The 8,473-nt window shown below is 31.9% G+C and overlaps 1 long non-coding RNA gene across 1 annotated transcript; it reads right to left on the bottom strand.

The window, feature by feature from the left end:
- Positions 1-2,763: 2,763 nt before the first annotated feature.
- Positions 2,764-4,066, bottom strand: LOC111708357 (uncharacterized). Its single transcript, XR_002766649.1, has 4 exons — positions 3,967-4,066; positions 3,775-3,882; positions 3,645-3,699; positions 2,764-2,904 (listed from the first exon to the last, which is right to left on the bottom strand). It is a non-coding gene; the product is annotated as an uncharacterized LOC111708357 (long non-coding RNA).
- Between the last annotated feature and the right edge of the window lie 4,407 nt (positions 4,067-8,473).

The raw sequence follows: 8,473 nt of genomic DNA, 5'->3' as shown, positions 1-8,473 counted from the left end.
TATTCAAAGTAAAGATTAAAAAGGATTTAAGTCGGTGATTCGGGATTTGAACTGGTTGTAGGTAGTTTAGCCACCTCTCTATTACTTTTTATTAGATGTTTTAATAAAATGCAATCATAAATAAAGATAGATTTCATCTTGAAGGATATAAATGTACAGAGATGTTTTAAAGATATTCCTATTATATAGATTTCCTAGGTCGGTTGTGAAAACATTGGCTGTTCTTATGTCATTGAGTACTTGTGGTGTACATGAGTTCTGTAGAGAGAAATTTAAGTTAGTTTAGTCCTTCTCATGTCCTTCTTCAGTGAAATATTGTTGTTCAAATAGTTCCATTCCCGGAGTTATTTTACCCTTATTCTATGAAATCCATTAAAACACCAAACCACCCCGCTTATCATTGAATTACACTTTGACCCCTAGAAGTATGAGTTCGCGGACTGTACAATTCTTGGTGATTTTACGTACATCAGCTATCTATGTTTATTTATTTATCTATGAATGCAATGTTTACATTCCTTTGACAACTGCGCAATTTTGTTTTCAGGGAAATTAAAAGAAATAAATCAAAAGCCTAATTATAAAGCCATTTATATATTGATTAACCTCTAACAACAAACACTCTCTTTTTGCAACCATTCTTTTGTTTTCTGGTTGCTCTCTACAGTGTAACCAATTAAACTGTGAAATATAAAGACGACATTTACAAATCTTTATGTGTATTTGATGTAAACTATTTTACATGTAGCAAAATGGGTCGGTGTACATTGCACAGCTGCTGTGTTTAAAGTTAGATGGACATTTTAAATCACAAATTGAGTTACATATATTATATTTATCTATACTCTCCGACAAAAGAAACAACAAACAGTGAAACGTTTTTCTAAGTGAAATATCAATTCAATAAATAACTTATCAATCCATAGTCAATTCCACTTTAAACACTGGGTTTATATTTGTAGAAGTATTTACAAATATTCTAAACTATTCCATCAAACCCTCAAACCCTAATCACTTCTTTCACTTTGTTACAAAACAACTAGTAAGATATATTTAAATATTCAACTGCATTAATACATTGTCATTTTATTTCTCCTGGTTCTCCTGGTTCTCCTGGTTCTCCTGGTTCTCCTGGTTCTCCTGGTTCTCCTGGTTCTTCTGGTTCTCCTGATTCTCCTGGTTCTTATGGTTCTTATGGTTCTCCTGGTTCTCCTGGTTCTCCTGGTTCTTCTGGTTCTTCTGGTTCTCCTGGTTCTCCTGATTCTCCTGATTCTCCAGATTCTTCTGGTTCTCCTGGTTCTCCTGGTTCTCCTGATTCTTCTGGTTCTCCTGGTTCTCCTTGTTAATCCTGTTTAACCTCAATTTGCATGATAAATAAGTTTAAATGTACAAAATGCAGTAAAGGAAAATTAAATTAAATAAACAATTTTAGAAATCATTTGCAAAATAATTCTAAATATAAGCTCTTTACTGCTGAAGTTGAAGGCTATTTTTGATTCAATCTAAAAATAGTTAATTTTAAAATTAGCTTCCGTGTTTTTTCATAAGAGTTAATTATTGTTTGACTTTAATTTAGATTAATGTAAGTATTGCAATCAATAATAAAGTAAGCTTGCCAATTACACAGGAAGAGGGGAGGGATATTTTTATATACAGGGTGTCCCAAAAAACATAGTTGTAGGTAGGCAGAGCCTTTGTTTTGGACCAATATTGACGATTTTGGACATTTCTGATATATTCAAAACTTCTATTTTTATATTATAAGCTTGAGCATTTAAATATTCTCGTAGCAAATCTTATTCAAGTTTTGGAATTCTTTTAATGCAAATAAGTTTGTATTCTGAAGACGTAAATAAACATCCTATCATGAACAAATTGAAGGGAGTGACCGGCAATGTACGGTAGTTGAACTGAGAATGAAGTATTGTGGAGACATTTTTGAAGGATTCATTTGAGACATATAAAACGTTTTAATTATAAATAATTACTGAGTTTGAGTGCACAGCCGACATTCAAAATCATCCAAATTTTCAATAAAAATTACAAAAATCTACAGAAAATTACAGAAACTAATAACTGAATAAGATTACTTATTTTCAAGGATCAGAGTGAATTTTTATTTTCTTAACCTCTTCATAAGCAGTTAATTAGTTTACTGTAGAATTCTTTTTACATTGTGTCATAGCTTTTTAATAGTTTTTAAAAAGTCCATTCTCAAAACATGATGAAAACTTATGGTCATTGAGAACACACATTTAAATATATTCGCCTCTACGGCGAATAATGAGCTGAACGTAGATCTTGTGCAGAACTAACTCCTCCAACCCTGTTACATTATAGATTCCGATAGATTCCACTTTATCTCAGTCATTCAATCCAAGCCTAACAATCATAGCATCATGTTTGGTTTTCCATCTCACAGAACTTTTCAGATAGGATCCCAGGCTATTTTTAGATTCTGTATGCAACAAACGATCTTATAGTATATAGAGTGATGATGTACATGCTAATCCTTTACCATGTACCTCACTTCCAAAGGTCAATCTGCATATTACAGTACTCGGGGGTGATTTCTGAAAATATTTGAATGAAGAATTTGTTTTCCATGTAACTATTAAAATCCACTTCTCCTTTATCGTATGCAGGATTCCATTTTCACAGGGAGACATACTATAACAGTTTTTTACAGAGCAATATTTCATCGTTAATAAACGGTTCTGAGTTTACTGAGTAAAATTTAAGATACATAACCTCCCAATACACTTGTACTCCGAAAGCGTATTTTTTATTTGATATTTGTACTGTATCATTAGGCCATAACCTCTTAATATCCTTTATCAGTAAACTATCCCAAGTGTACACTCAGGCCAATACACACTGAGAGGTAGCTAGGATCCAGTCCTCCTGAATACAACAGAACATGTTTACCCAGTTCATGATTCTTGAACAGGGGCAATTATTTCCATAATCCTTATTTACATATCTTTGACAATAATCATTTATTTGTACATATGACATACTACATTCTCAGTTCAACTACCATACATTGCCGGTCACTCCCTTTAATAAAGATATTGATTCTATCTGTATTAACAATACATTTTAGTTCTATAGTATGAATACAGAAAATTTAAATCAACCCTCTAGCTTTTGTGCTGCTGTTGTGAATCAGACATACTTCTCCATAAAATGAAAGTTACTCAAAATGGCGCCTACAGTCTCTTTAAGCATTACATTCTAATATTCCTGTAGGATTCTAGTCTATTAAACCTGTAGTATAAACCTGGAGTTGAAATATGGACGAATTTAAGAATATCTGCAGCAATTTAAACAGATCCCTTGTGGTAGATAAATAATAACATTTAAACTATCTATTTATCTATTTTTCATTAAAACTCTTCAAATGTTGTCAGTGTATTTGGAGCCCACCCTTATAGGCTTTGTTTTTAGCGAATATGGATCATTTTAAAACTAAAACTTCCTACCTTTAAACTGAAAAACTAATTCAGCTATTTTTTGCAACTTTTTTCATAAATGTTGAGAGAGAGAAAAGCGTTATTAAAGAACTGGATATATAAATTCTGATCCCTTCACACTAGTCAAATATAGGTTTTCAGATAAATTTTATTGTAAAAAAATCTAACCTTTCAGGGTTCTCCCAGGTAACAATTAGGTAACAGATTCCCTTGCCCTTGTATTCTTATACAAATACTCATATAATAATTCCGTAATCTTTTTTGTCAATGGTGCAAAAACACCAGTTAAAGGTCTAACCTGAAGAAATAAAACACAGGGTCAGATTCTGCAGTACGGCTGGTATGTTTTGCACTCTTGCAGTATTGTTTAGCTTGTATATTTCACTCAATGATTGACAAAACGAACCTAAAAAAGCATGATTTTTGATCATTTTTCATCGTTTTATACTCAAAATAATATTTCAAATGATTATTTCCCGTGATATCCTACCATTTTTTGAGCATTGAAGAATCTCACTTTTTGACTGCCAATGCCATGGAGTATCCGACCTTAAGTTTGATTAGTTCAGTTTATGATTTAAATGGTGTTGTTAAAAGCAATTGTTAGAAAAATGGGAATAATTAGATGAAAAATTATACAGTAATACTGGGGCAACACTAAGATACTCAATTATTTTTTTATGATGTACACTAAATATGTCGTTCTCGTTGTAAATATTTTACCTAAATATTTTACCTTAGGTAAGTACCCTGAACAGTTAGTTTTTTTGTACAGTTAAATTTATCTTAAAGCATAGAGAATAGAATATATATTAGAGGGGAATTTACTAGAAAAAGTGTAAGACGGCCATTTTGTTGTACTGTTTCCATACTGCAGGTGTACTTCACATATTTATGCTATATAACCTTTTGGGCCCTGGAATATTATTTTATAGAAAATCTAATATTATTGTTAAAAGAAAACCAAATTATGAAATAGGCTGGTTTCATAATTCACCAATGATCATTTCACATAGACTCTATGCCTTCCACTTCACAAATGATGATTTTCCGTTATAACTATAAATCAAATGATGTTTTATATTTACCTAATTCATTATAAAGTTTATTTAACAGTTTAAAAAATTCGAAATTGAAATGGATAGTCTAGGGAACATACAGTATTAATGTACTCTACTGCATATAATTTGTGAACATTTACACGATTTGTACACTTTGAACTCCCTTTCAGGCTGAAAGGGACTGAAAAAATTCATACCGAGAGAATCTTTTAATTCCCCTCTAATATATATTCTATTCTCTATGGTTCAAATTGCCTGTAAATTTTGAAACCACTAATAAAAAGCAGGAAAATGAACGAAAATATTTTTTGAAGTTTTTTCAGCTTGATTATGAGAAAATCTGTATTTTTCAAGATTCAAGACGGGTTTAGCAAAAAACACTTCGTGTTGATTTGGTTTCCACCTTTTTATTCAACTTTTTATCACCTATTAATTCCTTGGATAGATAGATAGTTGGCATTAGGGATAGATAGATAGACGAGGCCGTATATTTCACTTAGTATTTATTATTTATTTGAATTGAGTTCTGGAACACTTGAAACCAGTACTACACCAACTTTAACAAAGAACACACGCCTAATGTGTTCTAGACAGAAGGAGAAGGTCAAGTTTACTGGTAACGCTTTCCGACCTCGTAGCCTCTATAGTTTGGTTTGTATGCACTATGCACACATTAGTTTTCGACCTCGTAGCCTCTATAGTTTTGATTTTATGCACTATGCACACATTAGTTGCGCGGATTAAAGCTAAAGGCCTTGAGCCGATTTTCTATAAAATCCAAACTCTATTAAAATAAAGGTTTGAGAAGGGTGAGGATAAGCAAAATAAATGTGCATCCAAATTTGAGCTTAGACAAATTATTTGTCTAAAGGGACAGAGTGTTTTGTCCGCCTAGACATATACCCTCAAAGCTTATAGGGTGATCAAGAACAAATGAATGATGCTTGTTTTTACTCAGAACTTTGATTTTTAGAGTTTTTTAATCTTTTTAAATGACTTGCAGATTTCTGGGTTTTTTTTTACTGTTTAGGAGGTTTACAAAATTACAATTTCTTTAAATTCAATAGAAATATTTATTTGGTATCATCACAGTTCTACCTTTTCTATAAAATATTCAATTTGCTGAAAAATAAGTATAATGTATTTACTTTGTCAGTCTTATGTTAAAACCTGTGTGTGAAAAATGCGTAAAACTTTCCCAGCTTTTGCTTTCCAATGTTTGTAAACATTTCTGTCAATAAACTTCATCTCGAAGGGACCGTTCAGAAACCTTGAAAAGGGGTCTTGTCAAATATTTTTAAAATATATTTATATATAAAGATTGATTGCGCATAAGACGACATTTTTCATCTTTAAAGATATAAATGTACAGAGATGTTTTAAAGATATTTCTTTAACATAAACCATGTTGCATGACCTTAATTGACAAAACAGGTTTTAGAATTTCTAATTTCTAATTCCTATATCTTTTTAACCTGAGGCTAACCTTGTCATAGCTTGAAAAAGCAAAGGTCTAATCCATAAGATTGCAATGATAAATTATTTACTTTGTAAAAACGTTTTCACGTCAGAAGACATGCAAGGAATAACATCTGTTAAGAACGACGATATGACTAGACCTTAAATAGTGATAAATATAAAAGCAAGACGATTTTTAGACTCAATTTCACTTAATAAGTGAATTAATAAGTTTATAGTAAAACTATTTTCTTTGTAACAACATAAAAAACATTTAAGTATTGCTTTAATCTCGTCTTCCTATTCCACAATTTTCTGGTTCTCACTGTATAAACACTAATGAAGACGACATTACCAAACTATAATCTTGCAGCAGAGAAATATGAGTATAGATCTGATCTGTAATCTATCATAACAACTAGAAAATAGTTCCCACAAACTAGAAAGTTACAATTAATGAATAGAAGGAACATTAACAAAAAGGTGAACAGGTGTAAGATTCCCTTACAAATGTGGAATAGGAAGACGACATTTCAGGAATTTTTAAGTTACTTCATATTGTTATTAATGAAATAGTTTAACCAAAAGATTGAGCCCAACATTTTCTTTAGACCTCATATGGCCAGTCAGGGTAAAGCATTTTTTTTAATTATTTCAAGTTTTAACCCTATACTCATGAATCGTGAAGGTGAAGAAGCAACTTGAATTCTCTGTTTTACTTGAATAGAATTAGATTGACTGCTTAGTGCTTCTTTTCTAGCATTAAATTCACCAAAGCTTTAAAGGGACTGTTGGCGTATTCAAGAGATTCACGACGGTATCCTTAAAAGCTTTGTCTGATCAAGCATTAATTGGTAATCAATGTTTAAAATTCATTACTAATTATGGTTTTTATACAAAAGCGACTTGCGCATTCTACTGTGCAAGAAAAAACATAAGAACAATCCAATTTTAACACTTTTGATCCTAGAAACACGACAATTTCTTTTATATTATTAATAACATAAAGGTTTATGGGTACCTTTCTAAATATGACATCGCCATTTTTTTATTTATAGAGGAACACTTGAAATATCGCTGAAAGTCCCTTTAAGTTTGTGTTTTTTCTCTTTATCTGCAGTACGTGGCCTGAACAATATGCAGTGATACGGATTTTCCCGATAATTAACATTTATCTTTCTATCTTTCTATCTGTCTATCTCTCTATCTGCCTATCTCTCTATCTGCCTATCTGTCTATCTGTCTGTCTGACTATCTGTCTATCTGTTTATCTGTTTATCTGTCTATCTGTCTATCTGTCTATCTGTCTATCTGTCTATCTGTCTATCTGTCTATCTGTCTATCTGTCTATCTGTCTATCTGTCTATATTATACCTGACTTTAATTATCAATAATTAAGTGACATCGATTTAGCTGCTAAGAATTTTAATTTTGCCATTTTAACTCATTTATAACACTTAAAAAGATATCATTATTATTCAAATTTTCATGAAAAAGAAATTTTTATTTACTCTTTTATTATTTCAAATTTGCATTTCTTAAACGAATCAATCAATCAATACTTTTTAATTACATTTACATTTTTGAAGAACATAAGAACAGGGTTACGGCCACAAAGGATAAGTCTTTAATGGCGACCTTGAACTGCAAAGAACCGTTGTGTCAACTTTGAAGATTCATTATAAAATGTACTCTGTACTTTTGATTCGATTTGATTTTACAGTTAAAGGGATTAATGAAAGTTAGAAAAAAAACTTAAAATAGAAATTATCCAAACTCTCGTCCTTTAAGAGTGATCCTGTATTTTGGGCGCCGCGCCATCTTCGTTTTTAACTTTTGATTGATATGCTCTATCTGCGGCATTTGCTCTTCTTAAATTATCAAACAATAAAAAACGATCTCGCGGATTTAACGATCTTGTTTGTGGATTTTGACCATCATAAACTTTTTCTGTGGTCATGTGAGGTTTCACAAAATCGGGCCGGACCGATTGTTTATTGGACACAAACAAACAAACAGACACCCAGACAAGAAAAGTATGTGTGTAGATTAGGATCGAATTCTATGGTAACGCCCCAATATGCTTGTAAATTAAAGCAATGTGCTCCATTCTAATACAGCGATCTAATGCATAAAATCAAACTGGAATAATATTAATAATGTTTCAACAACTGTTCAAAAGTATAATTTTTATACTTGGCGTTCTCAGAAATCAATTAGGACTTAGTTGAAACGGCGCCGTAGAGGGGGGATTCGAGGTTTAAAGGGACTGTATGCGTAATTTCAAGTGACATCCATGCCAATAAACATGGCAATGCCCCATTCACAACGATACCCTTGAACGCTTTTTCAGATCATGTATGAATTATATATAGGGTTGTTAACCCTATCCCTGCTGGGGTACTTGAAAACCAGGATATGCTGGGGGGGGGGGGCAATTTGACCCCCCCCTGTAGTTTTTTTTACATAACTCAAAAA

This window comes from Eurytemora carolleeae, unplaced genomic scaffold, assembly GCF_000591075.1.
Source record: "Eurytemora carolleeae unplaced genomic scaffold, Eaff_2.0 scaffold642, whole genome shotgun sequence".
Lineage (NCBI taxonomy): Eukaryota > Metazoa > Arthropoda > Copepoda > Calanoida > Temoridae > Eurytemora > Eurytemora carolleeae.
The sequence above is the reverse complement of the archived record's forward strand: the minus strand, read 5'-3'. Positions and strand labels throughout refer to the sequence as shown.